General features: G+C 42.7%; 1 protein-coding gene across 4 annotated transcripts in view; it reads right to left on the bottom strand.

Moving 5' to 3' along the window:
• Nucleotides 1-22,200, bottom strand: part of AKAP6 (A-kinase anchoring protein 6) — a 599,311-nt gene that overhangs the window by 538,974 nt on the left and 38,137 nt on the right. For all 4 annotated transcript variants that reach the window (XM_049705377.1, XM_049705376.1, XM_049705375.1 and 1 more), the window contains exons 2-3: nt 20,266-20,371; nt 19,233-19,361 (exon numbers count right to left, since the gene is read on the bottom strand). The gene's annotated coding sequence lies outside the window, so the exon portion shown is untranslated. The remainder of the gene's footprint in view (nt 1-19,232; nt 19,362-20,265; nt 20,372-22,200) is intronic.

Here is a 22,200-nt window from a genome sequence, read left to right as displayed (position 1 = left end):
ATGTGTGTTGAATTTTGTCACAAGCTTTTTCTGCATCTATTAAAATTATCATATGGTTTTTATCCTTCAATTTGTTAATATGGTGTATCACATTGATTGATTTGTGTATATTGAAGAATCCTTGCATTCCTGGGATAAACCCCACTTGATCATGGTGTATGATCCTTTTAATGTGCTGTTGGATTCTGTTTGCTAGTATTTTGTTGAGGATTTTAACACCACATTGTACAGCAATTATACTCCAATAAAGATGTTAGAAAGAAAAAAGCACCACCCTCCACCCTGCACCCTGAAAGGCCTAGAATAATAACCCCCATAGCTTGTTCAGCACGCTAACATATTTACAGTACTTTTGCAGCCATTCTTCATTGAATGTCACTAACTAGCATCCTGCTGGCCAAATCTACTCCACAGACATGCTTTAGGTTGATCCACAAATTGATACACTGATACCTGTTAGGAACTTCTGTTCATTCCTAAAAAACAGACTGCAAACTGAAAAGCCATTAAGTTTAAAAACTTTTTCCATTCATTTAAATGAAAAAATTGTAATGTATTGCATCCCAAATCAGTATACCCAAACTATTTTCTCAGGTTTAAAAAAAAGGTATAGCAGTTGAAAAATGAAAATAACTATATAGGTAATAAACAATTTAAAGGTGAACAAATATAGTTTGCACATAAAAAGGCTAATTAGAAAATAGAAAACATGGAAATGTCACAAAATAAGAGAAGGAAATATACATGAAGAAAATATTTTCAGAAATTATCTTGAAGAGAGGGAAAGAACATCAATGAAAATTTTCACATTAAGGAAGAAAGTAGCAATTCTTCTTTTAGGAAAAAAATAGGAATGAATACAAATAGAGAAAGTGATATTTTAAATCAAATAGTAATTGTCATTTAGAGGTGGAAATATAGGTGTTTTTCTTAAACCTTGAACTCTTGACATTGTTTACTCTTTTCCTCATTCAATTATGTACAAGGCTTTTTCCCTCTTGCAGACTAAGAATTTTAAGCCAAAAGAGATACAAAAACTATTTCCTTTAAAGTCACTGCAATTAATACAAAGTAGACAATTCTTTATATTTTTGCTCCATTCAGGAAAGATCTGAGAACTCTGATCTCCATAAAATTGAGTGAATACTATGTACTGGTCTAGATTATTACAGATTAGTAGTCACTCAAGAAACATTGAATAAAGGAGGAAATGACGAACAGAAAAATATACATACACACAAAAACACTGCTTTTTCCTTGAGGAATCACTCAAGACTTTTAAGTCACATCAAAGACAAGACATCGAGAACTACTAAAAATATTCTTTCAAGAAAAATAATTCAATAAAAATGCAAAGCTTCTCAAAATTTTGCTCCTTAAAAATTCTTTAAAAGTTTGAATCACTAGGGCTTCCCTGGTGGCGCAGTGGTTCAGAGTCCGCCTGCCGATGCAGGGGATGCAGGTTCGTGCTCCGGTCCAGGAGGATCCCACATGCTGCGGAGCGGCTGGGCCCGTGAGCCATGGCCACTGGGCCTGCACATCCAGAGCCTGTGCTCCGCAGCGGGAGAGGCCACAGAGGTGAGAGGCCTGCGTACCGCAAAAAAAAAAAAAAAAAAAAAAAAATTTTGAATCACTAGGTTATATACATGAAACTAATATAATACTATAAATCAACTATACCTCAATAAAAAAGTAAATAAATAATAATAATAAATGAAACACAGTTTTTAAATATTTTATCTTTTGACAGATCATGAAAAGACATTTCAGAGAATTAAAGTTTTGAATAGGGGCTTCCCTGGTGGCGCAGTGGTTGAGAATCTGCCTGCTAATTCAGGGGACACGGGTTTGAGCCCTGGTCTGGGAAGATCCCACATGCCGTGGAGCAAGTAGGCCCGTGAGCCACAACTACTGAGCCTGCGCGTCTGGAGCCTGTGCTCCGCAACAAGAGAGGCTGCAATAGTGAGAGGCCCGCGCACTGCGATGAAGAGTGGCCCCCGCTTGCCACAACTAAAGAAAGCCCTCACACAGAAATGAAGACCCAACACAGAAAAAATAAATTAATTAATTAATAAACTCCTACCCCCAACATCTTCTTTAAAAAAAAAGTTTTGAATAGGACTATAAGTACCTATTTTTTTACCTAAGATTATGAACAGATTATTAATTTATTTTTATCTTTCACTGCATTCATCAGACTTAAATAAACCATGTTTAAAGGCTTCTTTTTGCATAACAGTACCAGCGGCACTTTTTATTTACAAGTTTTCATGAAATTGGCCTGGAAGCAATTAGGATTAGTCAGAAACTTGCATAATGATCATAATTTTTCATGAATAGAAATGTCTATGCATTTTAAAATAGGTTAATCATTATAGTCCAGATAATGACATCTTTTTTATGTGAAACCTATACTGTTTTGTTAGACACAGGGTGGGAGAAGGAAGATTTTAGTCCTACTGTGATACCTGAAATAAAGTTCAAGTTCCCCTCAAAGAAAGCCTGCTTGGACTATATGAAGCAAAATAAATCTACCAGGCTGTCATCACCCACTAGTACCCCTTGCCTTACTTCTACTATATATTTAAAAAAAGAAAAAAGAGAAGAGAGATGACAAAAAGATAATCTAGGGCACACATTTCCTTGCCTCCAGCCACTAGACTCTTGAGTCCTTGAAGGCACAGACCAAACATTACTCCTTTTTGATCTTGCGCCTGACACAGGATGCTTTTGATACATCTTAGGTGGATGAAGGTAGGTCAGTTCTTGGTACAAGATGCAAGCCAGGTATTAAATTGTGGAGGGATTTGTTGTGCTACCAGGCTATCCGGTATAATATTTTATTCTGTTTCCTATCCTGGAAAGCCCATTTCTTTATCCAGCAAACATTAAGCATCTTCTAGGAACCAGGTACTGTTATTTTGCTTGGGATACAAACAAAAATTCCTTTCCCTCATAGCCTACATTCTAGTGGAGGGAGACAGGTAATAAATAATTGAAATAATCAATATCCTATGTTAGTTGATAAGTGCTATGGACAAAGAACAAAATAGAGCAGGTTAAAGGGGACCAGGTGTACAGAGGGAGTGATTGTGATTTTAAGCAACATGGTCAAGGTAAAGAAGGTGACAGCTGAACAAAGAAGTGAGAGAATGAGCCTTGTCCTTTGCAGGAAGGGCAGTCTGAGGAAACAGCTTTAGCAAAGGCCGTTATGTGGGAGAGCCTGGCCTGCTTGAAAACTAAAGGTAGGTACCTAGAGCAGAGTGGGCAAGGGGAAGCACATGTAATGTGGGCCTGTGTAAAGACTTTGGCTTTTACTCTAAAACAGAAATCCTCTGGATGATTTCTGAACTGAGGAGTGACATCATCTGATTTACATTAAGTGAGATCCTTCTTACTACTCTGTTAAAAGAGACTGAAGCAAACAGATCAACAGGGAGGCTCTTGCAGTAATCCAAATGAGAGATGGTATTTGTATTCGTTTGTTAGGGCTGCCACAAACAAAGTACCACTAACTGGGTGGTTTAACCAACAGAAATTCATTGTCTCATAGTTCTGGAGGCCAGAAGTCTGGGATCAAGGTGTTGGCAGGGCCATGCTCCCTCTGAAGGGCCTAGGCAAGGATCTGTTCCAGGCCTCGCTCTTAGCTTGTGGTAGCTTCAGGTGTCCCTTGGCTTGTGGACAGCTGTCTTCTCCCTGTGTCTCTTCATATCAATGAGAGCAGTGAAGGTAATGAGAGGTGGTCAGATTCTAGTTAAGATATGAAGGTCTGGCCACAGGTTATCCTGACAGATTGTGGAGAATGTAAAAGAGAAAAGAATAAAGGATAAGTCCATGATTTGGGCCTAAGAACAGGATATGTTGCCATGAAGATAGGGAAGACTACAGACAGAGAAGTGAAGATGGCAGCCATGAGGTGCACTGTTCAGATCTCCCTGCTGTGCGGCATGTGGTTAGCTGCCAGTCTCCAGCAGATGCACCTCCAGGCTTTGAGGCAGCATTCAAGCCAAGGCCACAGACTGCCTGAACTGCTCTCAGCCAGTGACTGTGCACAGCAGGGCACTAGGGCAGGCCCACTCCAGCCCGGGCAGGATGCCTCTAAGGGCAATCTTTGCTCTGGTTCCTTACCTGCCCCCTAAGACTATCTCAGAGCTGTGCTGAGTCTCAGGCTCTTCCTAGCCTTTCCTCCTTTCTTCCCTCCCTTCTTTCACTGGTTTCAGATTTACAGTGCCATCCAAAGGCTCTCCCTTCTACTCTGGCTCTTACTCCCCTTTATCCTTCACAGGTGTCTCCCTCTATAAATCCCTTGCACTTCTAATTCCATTTTGGCATCTACATCCAGAGAACATGAACTGACACAATCGGTAGCAGGAGTGGGCTGAGAAAGCAGGCAGTAAGATGAGAGTTTTAGACTGGATCAACCACCCCTCATCTAAAGAAGAGCATACCCCAGGTGGTTTGTGGGGGGCACAGATAGTCCCTGGCACAAGGTGGTGGGCCAGCTGCTGAAGATGTTACTGGTAGTGATGTGGGAACACATCCCATTGGAGGGGAATGCCCTTGCCGAGAAGATGCAGGCATTTGAAAGGTAAGGGGGGAACAATGTATAAAAGGACAGTAGAGTCAGTTGGTTATTACTAAATTGTATTGTCCTGCAGAGGGATAATGAACAACTTGAGAGCACCTTCTAACAAAGTATAAGTACAGTTGAGTATAACAATCAGAAAACCTTTTTGGTAGTTTACAAAGAGACTCTTCTCTCCCATAATGAGAGAATAGACACAACTGAGGAGCAAACACATGGCTGAATAGTCCAAAGCTCCAGAAACATTTAAATGCTTAGCCAAGGCAGGTCTATTATGCAAAAATCCTAATTAGAAAAACCTGAGACCCATATGGGGGAACATGGGTTAAAGCCCAGAGGCTTATGGCTCTCCATGCTCTCCTAAACCCTCAGAGCCTGCAGAGCCTACCACTCAGTGTTAGAAGCTAGCACATCCTCCATGAAGGAAGACACTACAGAGGCCTCTCTGCCACAAGAAGTACATGCCACCTTCAGGAGTAGTCCCACTTGTCCCCTGCCTGCCAAACTGATAACTAGAGATAAATTCCGGCATAATCTGTGGTGATGTGCTAAGGCTGATAAGAGAGCAAAGAGCTGCCAGAATTAGCATGTCCCGACAGTCCCGGGAAGGACCTCTGTGGCTGGATTTTAAGGGTGCTTAATCAAAGGAGGAGGAATATAAGACTGTGTAAGCAAGAATAAATTGCCTTGGGGCATTCTCTTGGGACATGGGATTTAACATCCTGGCAAGGACGCCAGCAAAGGAGCAAACTTGCGGTTAGGAGGCTCCTAGAAGCCTGGAGAAAACTATAGCCTATTGTAAAGAAAGTGGAAATGCTTGAGTGGCCACAGCAAGCAGTAGAAGAAGGGATAAAGAGGCTGGGGGAAGCTGGCATACTGGAATGGATGCATTATGTGATGCCACAGACTCACCAGAAGATTGTATTTCTTAGGAGAGCCAAGAGGATGCTTCATTGACCAAGGCCATCAGGAATTTGCTAGGGAGAGGAGAACCAGCTTCACTAAGAACTTCAGTAGTGGCTCTACTCTGCAAGCCAGAGCCTATGGTAAGAGAGGCAGTCACAAAGCTTGGCTTATTGACAGTGATGGGGTTGATGGGGCCCCAAAGCAATTGAGCCCTGGTGGCAGCACAGAAGCCAGGAGAACAAAATTATTGCAGTGACTGGAAAGGCTAGAGGGACAGCTGACTGGTCAGGGACCTGAAAGGAAAAGATACCAGAAGATCAGAGACAAAAATATACATGTAAATGGACATATAATTGTGAGAATGAAGTGTGAAGATTTTTGTATCATGTTAATGCCATAAGTGCCACCATGGAATAGGCACTGAGCAATTAAATAGGCAAAATGACTCGGCCAGCTGACATGAGTCAGCCTTTGCCACCAACCATGCTGAACTAACAAGATGGGCACAGGCCCACAATGGCAGAGTATACCTGGGCCCAACAACATGATCCCCACTTATCAAGGGCAATCTGGCTACTGCCATCTCTGAATTTTCAACCTCAGAGATGAAAGCTGAGCATCCTATATAGCACTATTCCTTGAGGAGAACAACTAGCCACTTGGCAGCAAGCTGACTGTACTCCTTCAAGGGCCAATGACTCATTCTTATAGGAGTAGACACCTATTCTGAGTATGGGGTTGCCTTTACTATCTGCAGAGTCTCAAGCAGCACCGCTATCAGGAATCACAGTGTGCCTATCCCACAGACGTGGAAGGCCACGAAACACAGTATATGACCAGGAACCCATTGCACAATGAAGGACATGTGCAGCAGGCCCATGACCATGGAATATACTGGTCATATCACACACCACACCATACAGAAGTCACTGGCATTGACAGAGCATTGGAATGCCCTGTTGAAGGTATAGCTGAAATACCAGCTTGGAAGCAATTCTCTGCAAGGATGGAGTGCCATCTTCCAAGGATGTAGTGTAAGTATTGAATCTATATGGTGCTGTGTCCCAGTAGGAAGAATTCATGAGTCTGCGAACCAAGACATGGAAGCAGGAGTGGCCCCACCTTACCATCATTCTCAAGGACCCACGGGGGGTCATTGTGTTTCCCATCCTTATCACTCTCGGCTCTGTAGGGTTAGAGGTCCTGTTCCCCAAAGAAGATGCACTTTGCCAAGGGGTACAGCTTTCTTTGATAGCATATGTAACCTGTTAAATGCAGAGCCCCTCATTCTCTTCAGTTTAAGACATAAGCAAGGCATCACCAGCTACACTTCTACAGCTCATGACTGGACAATGTTTGCAGTGCAGAAACTGCATGTTTGGGATCCCCTGTACATCTGGTTCCACCACTATTTTATAAGATGTTTGGGGCATGAAAGGATTATCCTCTGGTTTACATGCATGTTCCTTACAAAACTGCTAAATTACTTAACCTGCCTTCCTCAACGGCTGTTTCCTGTATAAGTCCCAGTTTAGTGAGAAGAGCAAAAGAACCACCTGCTGCTTGGGGCCAGGGCTGAACTGGTTGATGAGTCCCTGTTTATTTAACCCTTTCCCATATGCCAGATGTAAGTGACACTACCTCCCTCTCTGAAAGCAGAAGAGGAAATACAGCATTATAATGAACACCTGAGACCAGATATTTACAATAATGAGCTTCTGTTGTAATGAATGGAATGTTAGGAATCATGTTCTTAATATGCAGAGGCTAAAATGAAAGGTCGGTTTTTCTGTAGTGAATTAGAAAGTGAGCAGATGCTGTCTGACTGTGCTAGGAAAAAGAAGGCAGCATTCTGACCACACCCTTCCTCCTCTGAAATTCCCAAAGCACTTGTGATATTTTGTTGTGGTGGGTAGCTTAGATATTTGAATTTTTTTTTTAAAGAAACTTTAATGCTTGCTTTCTTTTTTGTTTTTAACTTATTTTATTTATTTTGGCTGCATCGGGTCTTAGTTGTGGCACGCAGGATCTTTGTTGCGGCATGTGGGATCTTTTGTTGTAGCCCACGGGCTCCTCTCTGGTTGTGACGCACAGGCCTCTCTCTAGTTGTGACACATGGGCTCCAGAGTGCACGGGCTCAGTCGTTGCAGCACGTGGGCTCTCTTCTTGTGGCACGCTGGCTCCAGAGCACACGGGCTCAGTAGTTGCGGCACACGGGCTCTCTAGTTGTGGCACACGGGCTCCAGAACATGCAGGCTCAGTAGTTACAGCACACAGGCTTAGTTGCCCCATGGCATGTGGGATCTTAGTTTCCCGACCAGGGATCAAACCCGTGTCCCCTGCATTGGAAGGTGGATTCTTAACCACTGGACCACCAGGGAAGTCCCTGAGATCTGAATTTTTGAGGCATGGGAGAAATTGAAGAGCTAAGTCTCACAGGCTCACAGAACTAAGAAAAAAGGAACAAATGTAGTACTTAGATGTCTTTTCTCCTTCTAACATAGTGTACAGTCAGGCATTTAAGGTACCTCCCCTTAAAGTGAATTCTGCACAAACCGGGTCCAGAGTACTTGTGTTCTACAAAATTATTCCTTCTAGAAAATTCATAATCAAAAAAGTAACAAAGATGGACATTAGTATTCAAAATCAGTAGCAGTCCAAAAAGCTAGTTTTAGAATAAACTTTATACCCAAATAGAATTTCATTTGTACAGGCCTGGGTCTGAAAGAGAAGGGTTAGGTTTCTAAAGATAAATGGGTTAAAAGCTGCCGAGTCTGGAGAGCATCGTCTGAGTTGCCATTTATTTGGCATCAGCTACATTCAGTTTTTGAGTCAAAGCCATTACTACGGTATGAAGGAGACAGTTGTTGGTTTTAAGGTCCTTCAGTGGAGTATGAACTCCCTGAAATGCCAAGTGAGGAAAGTTCAGGCCAACCCAGCCTGTCTTTTCTGAGAGACGGCCAAACCTTAGTGACGATCTGATCTGGACAGCCAAGAAGTCTTAGTTTTGATCTTTTGTAAGGAAAAGTTGGGACTCTGCCCAAGTCAACAGAAAAGGGAAGAGGCCAGGATGGGAATACAGCCTGTGAGAAGATGTCTGCCTACACACTGGGGAGGCATGTCCAGTTTGAGGCCTCCTGCTTGCCTGCTTAGGCCTTAGGCAATTACTGAGCTGCTGTTCCATGAGCCTTTGCATAGAACATATATTCATCTACTACGTCTTTATCATGCTGTTTTAAAACATCTTAGAGAGGTCTTATCAGTGACAGCTAACTCTAAGCTAGAGAGCAGGACATTGTTGCCTCTCCAGACCCCTTTCCTGGGAGGTCTAAATCAACTCCTTGGTTCACTGAATGCTGGACATGAAGAAAGGTACCAGGCTGGGAGCCTGGGAATAGACAGCTGGGTTCAATTGGGCTATGGAAGCTGCTTTCTCTGTAGCATATTACTGGAGAGGCAGTATGGTGTAATGGTTTCTGTTCCCCATTCTGCCACGTACTAGCTATATAAATTCTAGCAAGTTTTTCAATCTCTATAAGCCACTATTTCCTCATCTGAAAGAAAAAAAATAGAAATACACCTACCTCATAGGAAATAATGAGATAATACATGTAAAGTGCTTGGCATATATAACTGGTTGACATCTGTGTTTTCCTCACTACAATAGAACAATGTATTGAGGAAAAGAGAGACAGGAAAGTAATTCCTCATCTATGACTCTGTTTCCCAAATTATATAATAGGGGCATGATTATTATAGCCATTTGCCTTAGGAGATATGTGAAAGACAAACAGATGTGAATCCCATTGGAAAAGAAATATAAGATGGTATCGTTAACAGAAGGCTATGACCTGAGGAAACTAGAACATGGCCTTGATGTTTGATTGTTCCCTTTTGGGAGTATTATTCCTGAACTCTACCTTCCTGCTTTTTAATTCTCCTACTAGATAGGAAAATTCACATTTTCAATTGCTGTTGAGTTACATACTGAGATTTTAAGGTGCAGGTAATGGTGAAATCTCATAAGCTCTTTCAGGCAAGAAAATTTTTAAAAATAAAAGCAAAAAACTACCAGGTGATAAAAAATGAAGCTATCATATGCCCAGTGTTGCTAAGTTAACAAGAAAATCATAGTAAACTTTGATAGCCACCTTCAATGAAAGAGAATTTAAACTGACCTAATTCTATCAGAAATAAGACCTCTTTCCCTCTCCCCCACCCCACAGCTACCCTTGGAAAAAAAAAAACAAAATTCTGATTCAAACGCTAACATTCCTGCAGTGCTTTGTTTTTGCTGAAGAAATTTTTTTTGTATAGTTTATTGCCGTTCCTTGAAAATAATATACACAAAGTCCTAAATATTTACCAGATGATACAGATCTGCCAGGGTTTTAAGCCAAGTTTCAAAAGTTTTATGAAATCACTTCTTGGACATGTTTCTAACAATCTGGCCCATGAAAATTTAACTGGGGAGGATTTTTCCACCTTCTTCACATGGCCTTTAGGTCACAAGCCTCTGTGTGTGCCCATATGAAACTCATACCCTGCAATCTTGAATGTCCTTGCTCGTTCAGAAGCACTTGTTATCACTAGATAAATATACAAAAACGTTTATTCTCTGGGAACATCTATTGATATTTCCAATGAAGACACCATGTGCTCTGGCTTCAGTACAAACTTATTTTCCCAGCCTCCACCTACTCAGATCTCAAATATCTGCCCTCTTAGCTAAATAGCTTCTCAGAAATAAATTTCAATTCAGTTTTTATACAATAGCAATTTTCAATTCAGGTTCCACAGAGCCAAATACCAAACCTACCTCAATCAGAGTAACTCCAGTTGTATTTTTATCTTTAATCTTTATAATTTTATTTGAATTAGGCCTTAAAACATTTGGGGAAAAAAATCATATGTTTCTGTAAGTATAACCCTTAATAAAGAAGAAAGTCAGTTTCATTACTTCAGTTACTAGAACCTTTAACTAATCTTAGATATCAAAATGTCATATTACCATTTTAAAATCTTTCGAAAGGATTATAAGCCTCTGAGAAATTTTAAGAAGAAACAAGGATGCTGGCCTTTCACATCCTGTCCCAGTTGCCTTGAGGATCCGGCTGCCAAAAATCTTAAGTCTTCCCCATGGGAGTCCCACAGACACATCCAGACAGGAAGGTCACATTCCATCAAGAACTCCAGAGGAAGAAAATGATGCAGAGGGGTGCGAAACCAGGCCAAGCATTTACTACAGACCAAAATCCATCTATAAAGCAGTGACCCAGTTAGTAAGGAGACATTATCCTCATTCTACCACACTATTATTTTTGTGTTTCTATGTGGGTCATAGCACAGAAAAATCCACGGAGGATTTGCCAGGGAAAATATGGAAGCTACAACTGAGGATTGTTGACCCTACTTTTCTACTCGAGTTGTCACATGAAGGAAAAGGTGAGACCACAGGGAGTAGCAAACCCAGACATTGGGATTTCACAGACACGAAAATGTTTTTTAAAAGAATTAGGAAACTGACTCACAGTTGCTAACTTTTACTTTTGCCGTGCAAATATATGCTTAACGTGATCACTCTCATCTATTACTATCATTTTGTAAAAGGGCATTTTAACACCAAAAAGGAGGGAGATTATGATCTCAGAGAAAAAGGGCTGATCTTTCCTGAATAGATCAGTTAGCCCTCTTATACTAACATCACTACGAAGGCAGCCACCTTGCCCCCCAACCCCGACTTGGATTGAATGTTTTGTTTTGTTTCCACTTTAAACCAATGAAAAGTACTTCAAGGCAATCCCAATCAACATACTGTATAGCCAGAAGAATGAGGCCAGAGGGTACTGTGATGCAGGCTCCCAAAGCAACTTGGACCTGAGCTCAGCAGACTGGTAGGGAAATCCCTGAGATAACTCTGGTTGTGAGTTAAGGTGATCCAACAGAAAACCAAGTACATCATGGCATTTTACAAGCTTTGCTGTGTACTCTGCCCAGCCCTGAGAGAGGGATGGAGGCACCAGGAGTGCACACCCTCTCCCACACTGCCGGTCAGCTTTCCAAGCTTGGTGATCCTTTTCCAGCAGATGGCAGAACACACACAGAGAAAACTCCAAAGCCACCCAAGGTTTCTGCCTCTCAATTGGTCCCGGGTATGATTTCTTTAAAAGTCTTGAAAGAAGAAAGTTTGCAAAAAAAGTCCCACCCACACTCCACCTTGAAACCTATTTACACAGTACTTCACAGAGAGGCTGAAACTCTTTGCAAAGGGAAAAGCCACAAGGTAAAGAAAGCCTGACCAATAAACTGCAAAGACCAGGATAAACATCTTCGAGATGTTAGAGAGCCTAGCAAATAACTCGTGCATTTTTTCATTCTAAACCGAAAGCTTTCATTAATCTTCATCACATGAGCCTATAAAGGTATAGTTATGAATAGTCTTTACTAAAGAAGCCCATGGATTTTACATTGCCTCTTTCCAATGAGAGAAGTCATACAGTAACCAAAGTTATTCCTGACACAGTGGGTCAGAACAGCCAAGAAAACTAATCTTGTGTCTCTACGGGTGTGTGTTTTCACAAAAGCAAAACCATGTTCCAAGCTGAAAAAGTTTTTCCTAAAATATACTCTAACTGAATATTTCAGACACAATAGTAAGTAAGTAGGTCACTTGCTCTCTAGGATTCAAAGAATATCAGCTTGTGGTACTCCATCTGCAGTTAAAAGGAAAGCACTCCACACCACAAGAACATCTTCACCATAAAGCTCTTTATAGCAGAAGCTGCAGCTCAGGGGTCAGATCTATGGCCATGAGTTTTGTAGATAATTTTCAAAACTCATTAGCATCCTCAAGAGTACCAGTAATTGAGCTTCCAAAAAATCTGCAACAACCATACCTACACTACCACCCTCCCTTGCAGGCAACTTCTAGTCAGAAATTGGACCCAGGAATATATGTCCTAGAAACATTTTTAAATAGCCTTAATTTGGTTGTCAAATCATGCTCCTTCTCCATGCTCTCTTTTTTTTTTTTTACAGTGTCTAATCCGGTCCTGCCCCCACCCCCAAACAATTACCCAGTGTTCCCAGGGATGTACCACACTCTGTGCTTTCCAGGATGCTACCTGCCATGCAAAATAGAATGTTAGATCCAGAAAGGATCTGACAGAGGAATTAACACAGCTGCTTCCACTGATGAGGAAACCTCGGCTCTGAAAAATACACTCCCCTGGGCCACAATTTTCTGGTGCCAGAGTTACCCCCGTCCCTCCAGGTCTCATCAGATTGTTCATTTTCACCAGACGACAAGCGTGGGGACAGAGTGTCTGACTTCGTGGTTACTCCTCTCAGAAAACAGGTCTTTGTTGAACAAGGGGTTTGGGTTTGGAAATTGCAGGAGAGACCAGTTGGAGCAGACACAATTTTGAGCAGTTGGTACTTTCCATGTCCTCAAATGACATTCTGCCTGTAAACAGACCACACTATAAAAATGTAAGCATGGAGGACTGAGCCCTGGAACCCCTTGGCAACTGTAGAGAACATAAGCTCCATGAGGGCAGGGACTCTCTTTTATTTACACCTAGTGTGAATTCACACCCAGTACCTACAACAGAAGCTGTCACTGAATAGCAGCTCATCAGTAAATATTTGCTAGATGAACAAAATGAAGGATGGAAGCATCCCTCTTCCATTCTCTCTATACTCAGTCCATCTCTTCCCACTTTTTGCTCCCTGTTATACTTAAGTCTAGTTACTTTCATCAAAACTCTGTTGTCAGGTAATACCTATCAGTCATTTACATTTTAGTAGCCTTTAAACCACTGCTTGGAGTGTTTGGAATTTCAGTTTTCTAAAAAAAGCTCTGGCCCCTCTGCAGGCCCAGTCTCAGTCAGCAATGGAAGGTCTCTGTGGCCAGGCCCTATCCATCCTCCTCCCCGTGCATATGGCCAAGCTTTGAATTCTTTGGAAGAACAGCAAACTGTTCATAGGAACAGTTCCTTTCCCCAATGACCTCTGGATTCCCTCCTTTGGCTCTCCTTAGCTTTCACATCTTTGTAAAATAATCTAAAACCCTATCTTCCTGCTGTCTCTATCTTCCTTTCTCAGCTGTCAAAACCTAGAAGACATGCTGCTGTTGTGTATTTAGGCTCAGCTGTACTGTTCAATAAATGCCAAGCCCCTTGTTTCCCACACCTCACTCAGTGAAGCCAAAGCACCTCACCTTATTAAGCAGGAGCCCATCCTCACCCTATCACACACTAGAGGGCGCTGTTGCTATATCCAGGCCCAAGGAACTTGGAGCCATGGAGAAAAAGGAAGTGACAGAGCTCTCAAACTCCTGGGAGACATTCCTAGCTGGGCCTCTCTGCACAACCACGCTGCACAGTTTCTCAGAACCAAAGACCATTACACCTCATCAAACTATGCAATTCCAGGGTGAAGCTTACACATGGTACAATAAAATGGGAGGACTGAAGATTTCCAAACTAAAGATTTTACTGTAAGACTCATTTAGGGACACAGGTTCACATAAGAGTATTTATGATGACGACTGGATGTGAATAATTAATTCTCACTCACCACTGAAGAAGACAATTCTGTTTGGACAACCAAGCGGCAAACACTGTCAGGCAGAATTAGATGTATCAAAGGCAACCAGAACAGCCAGGAAACACTTGAGCTTGTCCGTGCTTTTCACAGTCATCTTTCCTGGTATGTGATGTCTAAGACTTTGGGAATGAAAGCTTCATACACAAACAAATGAATATCAGTCTCTCTCAGCCTCCAGCTTGGCTACTGCACAAAGCTTGCAGGCTGCCAGAGAAGCCTCCCTGGCCTCGGTTAACTCTTTGCTTGAATAACTGGTGGACCTGCATTGCCAGAAAAGCTCTCTCACGCAGCAGAAGGTCTTTTCAAATTTCTGAACAAGTCATCGTACAGAGAAAGTATACTTTCGTTGGGTTTGTGGGTTTTTTAAGATAAATTGAGAAAAATGGGTATTTTTTTTAAAGTTCTCTGAATGAGACTCTCACCTAACAGTATGAACGTTAAACATTCCCACACAGGGAAGAATGGATCTGCACCATGGGAAATAACTCTGGTATTAATCCAAGAAGAAACAATCCCGCTCGCCCTCCCCCCACCACCAGCTGGGGTTTCACACTTTTGTTGCAGTGATTTGGGTACTCCACACAAATGCTAATGAGCAACAATTCACTAATGCTAATGATTAGAACTCTCCTTGGCTCCAAAAGCAACCCAGCCAAGCTAGAAACTTGAAGGATCCCAAAGTGTTTCAAGAGGGACTCAGCCAGTCAGAGGTGCCTTTTTAGGGCAAGTCTTACACAGAACATTTTCCTTTTGCTCTGAACTCCATCCCTAAAAAAGACACCATCCCAACTACAGCTGCATCAAACTTTCACATTAAATGCAAGGAATTTCCAGTACCAGGTCTTTTGCAATAACTAGCTTGACATTTCCACATAAAGCTCTAAAGACGAGGATAAATATACCATACTTAATAGAGTGCTGGGGAAACTTCTAAGAAAGTAGCCCTTAACCTAACTTCTGCCCTCACATACCCAAAAGATATACTCCCATTAGTTACCAAGGCTGTCTACCGCAGGGAACAGATCAGAATGAGGAGGCTGGGGGATGAGACGTGGGGTATAGTTTGAAAACGCATACTCTGAAAAAGTGACTGGAGAGCCCCCTGAAGGGACTCTGCTTAACCTCATTGGAAATCACTTAGGTTATTTAACACGATCATAAAGCAAAGAGAGAACACAGGTGGGTAACACCAACATATTCATGATTTAAGGTACTGATGAACAATGCATGAGTACCTCCAGTCCTACCCTGAAGTTTTACTCTTTAAAATGAAAAACCCAAAGACAGAGCCTTGAATCTACAGTTAACCAAAAACCTTCATATGCAAAATGCTAACTAGTTTGAAAAGTAATAGCATAAGCAAGTTTTAACTTAACATTTTCAGCTACAAGTCATTCCTGTGATTTCCTAATCCAAACTGTGAAAGTCTTGCTTCCTTAGTAAATTGAGCAGAGATCTCAACCACGCTTACCCATTAGATTCACCTGAAAAGATTAAACCATCCTTCCCGCCTCAATGGACTATCATTCTTAATCGGCTTGGGGTGGGCCCAGAGCAGAGTACCTTTTTAAACTCCTCAGGTGTACGGCCAGGTCGAGTACCACTGAGCTGGGGTATCCAGGCCCACCACCTGAATGTAATTAACTGCCTTCTTTGAACTTCCCCATATCTGAATTTTATTCTGCACAATGAAGTTAATCGAGAGTCCTCCCACCGGAATAGAGTAAAAACAAGACTGTAATCATAAAAAACTTTGAGGTAATGAAAAAAAAGGAAGTGGGTACTTTTATCTTGATATTTGAAACCAGTTGTTGGCACTGCTAACAATGAAGCCACAAGATGTTGATGAGACGGTGAGATAATATAGCAAATATGTAGCAAATCTGTAATTCTGAGGTATAAATGTGTTACATCTCCTTACCAAAGGATTTATTGCATTGCAGAATTCAGCATTAAATTCAAACAAAGAAGCAACAGAGGGACAGAGAAGAAAGGGATGTGAGAAGCCTGCATCGTGAAAAGTCTAAACTTATATCCAGATGGTGCTGGAAGAGAGGTTCAAACCCTTAGTCCTATGGTGTGAACACAGCATCGCCATCTGGGGAAGAAGCCAGCAATGCCAAGACCTCCCTGCCCGCCTCTTCTTTGCTTTTTTTCCTCTCCCACACCTCCCTTCAAGGCCAGTGGACCTAGTGGGGTTCCTGACTGAAACCACTCAGATCCCTCTGCCCTGAACAGTACAGAACAGTCAGCCTCTTACTGCTGGCAGAAGTTAAGGGGAGATAGACTTCCTAAGGCCCTAAACCATCACTCAGCACACCAAATAAGATCTGGGGACTGAGAATCAATAGACTAAACTGTAGAAATTAGGACTCTCAGAGTCCCAACTTGGGGTCAGAAGAGGCTAAATGGTACCCCTCAGTTATACAAGCTCTGAACTGGCAAATTTTACCTTCCTGGACAACAAGAATCACAGATCCGCTTGGCCAGCAGAGGATGGCGTATCTCCACTCACCCACGCCTGTGGCATCACCATGACAGTAACACAGCTGGCTACGTAAGGACAAAACACGAGAAACACCTTACATAATCAAAGATATGCAGAAAGGTGACATGCATGGACTTGTATCGGAATTTCACTCAGGCAAAAGTCTCTAGCTCCTTCCAAATGTATCTCTAATGACCTAATTTGGTCAGGATTTTGGTGATACAGCTTAGCAACTGTACAGCTTAGCACAAAGTAGCTTCCCTATGCCTTCCTACAATGTACCCACAACCCCTGTTTTGACTCTTATCTCAATCCTTCCCAGTCAAGGCAAGCCCCAGGTTTTCAGTTTCCTAAATGGGGCCCAGGCCACCGCAATGACTCTTCATGCAGTCACCTCAAACTCTTGCTTCTAGAAGACTGAAGCAGGCTTCTAGTAGCCACCAGTTCTCAGGCATATACTGTGTTCTAGGCTCTTAATTTTGTCTTCACAACAACTTATTAGGCAGGTGTATCATCCCTATTTTACAGATAAGGAAATTGGAGCATAGAGAAACTGAATAACTTCTGTCCAAGGTCACATAATTAGTAAGCAGTACAGCAGTCTTTGAACTCAGGCCTGTCTAATGCTAAACTCATGTTCTTTAAAATAATAATGGTGGTTCTTATATAGTACCGCGTGCCAGGCGCTGATCTAAACACTCTCCAAATCTAACCTTAGTCTTTACAATAACCCTAGGAGAGAAATAGTATATTTGCCACTACCTTTATGCAGGGAGAAAACTGACAGACAGATGCAACAACTCTTAAAGTTGCAAAGCTCATAACTGGCAACACCAGGATTCAAACCTAGGCAGGCTAATTCCAGCATCCAGACCTTAAGCACAGTACATACTGCCCCCTACCACATTCTCCCTGTAACTTAGTTCTTTCTGTATTCATTCATTCAAATATTGCTTATGTCCCCAACATCTTACCAGATATTATAGAAAGATAACTGTTATTTGACAAATTTCTTCCCTCAGGGAGCAGCAGTTTAGATGGGAAAAATCAGCAAAACAGTATCAAGAAAGAAGGCAGTTACCAGAATGTGAAGTCAGGTAATACGTGATTGGGGCAGCAGGAGAACTCGAGCACTCGGACAGGCAGAAAGATCTTGCTGAGCACTGAAACTGAGTCAAATTTGGAGAGGTGGAGAGGATGGTCCAGGTGGGGGGAATAATGTGAGCAAAGGTAAAAGGAAGGAGGTAACTGCCCCCCATGCCAGACCCTGTATGGCTGTTTTATGTATGTTATCTCATTTATTCCTCATCCAGGTCTATAAAGCATCCTCATTTAACAGATAAAGAAAATAAGGTGCAGAAAGTCCAACAACTCACGATCATACAACGACTAAGGGACAGAGCTAGGTTCATCTACCTCCGACACCCTTCTCTCAGCCAGGGGCCTCTTCGCAGGTGAACACAAAATGAAGAGGCCAGGGAATCAAGCAGAGCACTGGCGGGGCCAGGCAAACTCTAACCATTCTGATTTCTAGACCCCTTAGAGCAACTGGGGTTCTCTGTCTTCCCCCCGTCCCACAGGGTGTGTGCATTTTCAACTTAGAAGCCTCTTCCCATGGAGTTCCCACTCCAAACAAGCTCCCTTTCTGCAAACTGACATATTGTGACTTGCCTTGTCCAAGTATAGAGCAGTCCTTTCGGGCCAGTTTAGCTCACCAGGAAAGGGCCTCTCTGAGAACAAGCTCTCTGCTGGTGGGGCCAGCTGGCGGGGACACAGGCTAGGCCTTGGGGCCCTCTAGGATCCCCTAATCCAGACCCCTCTGTTAGGAGGAAAAATCTGAGGCTCAGAGAGGGGAGGGGAGTGACTCACTGAAGGCATTCCCTCACCCCACAAAAAAAAAATTAAAAAAAATTAAAAAATCTGAGCTCCATAAAAGTGCTTTGGCAAGCAGAGGTCTGAAATGCCTCCAACAGCCTGGAGAAGAGGGAACTAAGGATCTGCCTTCCCACATAGTCTCTCTTTAGACTCCAGTGCTGCTAAGACTAAAAAGGGCAAATCTGTTTTCTTAGCAAGGTTCAAGCTTGACTCAAATTTGTATGGTTAGGAAGGGAGTAGAGGTGCAAGGCCATCTAAATGTGAATCATCAGCTCTTAATCAGCAACCTGGGGGGTGGGAAGTTTTGGGAAAGCGCGCCTGCGAGACCTTTGGATTGGCGCTCTTCCCTCTGTAGGGAAAGCAAGCCCTGATGTGACAGCACCCACTTACAGCCTCTTATAGCATGCGTTTTACAGCACCCACTGTCTAGAACAGGTATATAGGTGTCGTGATGCTTCCAGTGTACCCTCAGGTGGCCCTCTAAACAGACTTGAAGTAATAGACCCAACTACAGCAAAGGAGAATCTGCTGTCCAAAGAGTAAAAGCAGTACCCATTATGTCATCATCAGAGTGTTTAAAACATATATCAGGATCATTACTCATCAAACTTTCCCTCTGGGAACAGATATAGCCCATTGCTCTTTCTAAGGCCGAAAGCCTGTGTGTTATCTTCCATTAATATTTCCTGTCACTCTTCAGTTCCATTTCCACCAATCATCACATTAGACCACAGCCAAAAGACATACCGTTTTTAAAAATGTACTTACCTTAATGTGCTCAGAGTACTTATAGGTCAATTTCCCTGCTGGCTACTTTTAGTGTGGTTGTACAGTGTATGATGAGGACTTCTTCTCTTTCTCTTTAGCATTAGGTAAAATCCTCAGACGGAGCAGAACCTAGATATATTTAAATAAAATAAACCAATGACCTTAGGCTATATCATTCACATAGGAGTGGTTGGATATGCATTTTTTCTAATCTAGGGCCTATTGGCCAAAAGTAGTTTGAAATATTTGGGAACCTAGAGATTGGATGACTTAAAGGTAAGGAAGCTGGACCTTTCCTCTTTCTTTAAATTCTCTTTTCCCCTACGCACACCTCTCTGTGTTTGCCGCCTACCTCTCTGACCACTCATGGTTAGGTTGCTTTATGTATCCCTCTTCCTCTGCCAAGCCCTAAATGTTGGTATTTCCCTGAACAAACTCATCTATTCCCATGGGCACAGCATATATTCCCAAACCTGTACTTCAACTGATATCTCTCTTCAGAACTTCAGACCCATTCACGAAACTACCAAACTCCCACAAGCACCTCAAACTCAATCTGTAGAAAAATGAACTCCTCATCTTCTCTCTCTGCCACCTCCTCACAGCCACTTCTCTCTCTCTTCTCTTGTTGATGGCACCATCTTCTAGCACTGCCCATGTAAGAGACCTAGGACTCACCCTTCACTCCTTACTCCTCCCCACCCAAGATCCCTCACATCCAATCAGTGTCAAACACTGTCATCATCCTCTCTTGAATCCATCCACTTTTCTCCACTCTCACAACCACCAGCCTAGTTCAGGTAAAAATCATTATTTCCCAAAGTTGAGATAAGTCTCCCAACTGGTCTCCTGACCCTACTTGAGCTCTTCCAATCCATTCCTTATGCTGAACCCAGTGATCTTTCTAATATGTATATCTAAGCATGTCATGCTTTTCACTAAAAATCCTCCTGTAGCTCCATTCTGCTTTTAGGATGAAGTCCAAATGTCTTAACCAACTGAAGATATCCTGCATAACTTGGTCTCCACATACCTCTCCAGCCGCATCTCTCACCAGAATTCCTTCACATTTCATGTTCCAGCCCCACAGAATCTCTTCCAGACCGTCACACCTGCTGTTCTCTTGCCTGCTGGCCTTCCTAGAATCACAGAATTGTACAGAGAAAACGGACTGAAAAATACCCAAATCAGGACCGTAAACCAATTTCCTCCTTATCTGCAGAAAACTCAATCCAATTAAATAAACATTTATTGAGTGCCCACCAAGGGTAAAATACTACCTTAGCAGCTGCAAAGACACTTAATAAGTAAGGCATAACCCATGCCTATGGAACTTGCAATCTCATTGCTTCTCTTAAACCTGAGTTTTAAAGTTCAGGTTCCTGGGCTTCCCTGGTGGCGCAGTGGTTGAGCGACCGCCTGCCGATGCAGGAGACACGGATTCGTGACCCAGTCCGGGACGATCCCACATGCCGCGGAGCGGCCGGGCCCGTGAGCCATGGCCGCTGAGCCTGCGCGTCCGGAGCCTGTGCTCCGCAAGGGGAGAGGCCACAACAGTGAGAGGCCCGCGTACCGCAAAAAAAAAAAAAAAAGTTCAAGTTCCTGAAATGTAGTTCCTTTCCTCAAACTTAAGTTCAAGGCACGCTAAGAAACTATCTGTTCGTGACACAACTGGCTTGTGCCTATATTTACTTTACCAGAATATTTCACCCCCATCTCTCCCAATCCAGGGCCCACATACCATCTCCCAATTTCTGAACTTCAAAGAAGCACTACCCGGCTGTTTATGCCTAGATTAGAAAGCTCGAAGTTCCTGTTGGCTTTTTCAGCTGTGGCTTATGGCAATCTAATTGGCATCGATCACCAGGGATTCCCAGGAGCCTGAAGTCCAGCATTTAGTAGCTATGTGTGGTGTTGCATCAGTCAGGACTGGAGTTTTAAGTTTAAAATACTGGAGCTCAGGAAAGGAGTAGAGAGAAGAGCCATCCTGAAGAAATTTAATAGATAGCCTTTTGGATTGCCCCTGAGCACACACACAGCAAAATGATGGAGCTAGGCAAAGAACACTATCTAAAAGCAAAAGACTATATCCTATGTCTCTGCCGAGCCAGAATGTGATTTTATGATGGAGACACAATCTTAGTGATAGTTTTCCTTCTTCTTGGTGGGTAGATGACTAGAAGGCTTAGTATTACTAGAATTTCAAAGAGGCATCCCCTCTGTGGGCAGACAAATGACCAAAAAGTCACTCCCTCCTCCTGACTGACTGGAGGCAGGCTTTGTGCAGGGCATGCACTGCATGTCCATGTGTGGTTGGCCCTGGATGGCACTTGTCTGCCTTCCAAATTCATGGCTATCACTACATAAATGGGAGATACTATCTCAGGTTTCTCACCACCCAGCCCTGAACAAGACGGGGTCTACTTTCAAAACACAGAAAGTTACTATAATACATTTTCCATACTTCTCTACTTGGAAACTCATGTGAAGATTCCTAGTGCCTTAAACTTTCATCATTTGTTCATAATGGCCGATCCTGGCCCACCCCTCCACCCCCCTCGATGAGGCAGAAATTTGGATTGTTCTCAAATACAACACAAAGAGAATTTCTGGCAACCAGAGTTTTACCCAGGGGTGGTAATGAAGCATAATTATCCTTGGCTGACCAGAAGCCGAATGACTATTAATAGAGAGAAGCAACAAGAAAGTGTCAAATAGGATAGGGAGCATGCTATACCTGGGTTGAAACACTCAATAATTAGGAACAGAATGTAGAGAACCAAGTGGCCATTTGCCCTATGTCTTATTCCTTTTGGTTTTTTAGGCTGGATTGATTCCTGTCTAGTTCAAGGTGGGGCGTGTACTAGCCTAATTTGGTCTGGGAACCAACCAAGGATTCTGGATGCTACTTTTAAGGCAGGTCCTGGGCCTTAGTTTACCTGTGTTCCTAGGTCTAAAACACCTTTCC

This window comes from Orcinus orca, chromosome 2 (assembly GCF_937001465.1).
Source record: "Orcinus orca chromosome 2, mOrcOrc1.1, whole genome shotgun sequence".
Classification (NCBI taxonomy): Eukaryota; Metazoa; Chordata; class Mammalia; order Artiodactyla; family Delphinidae; genus Orcinus; species Orcinus orca.
This window is presented reverse-complemented; position numbering and strand designations above follow the sequence as displayed.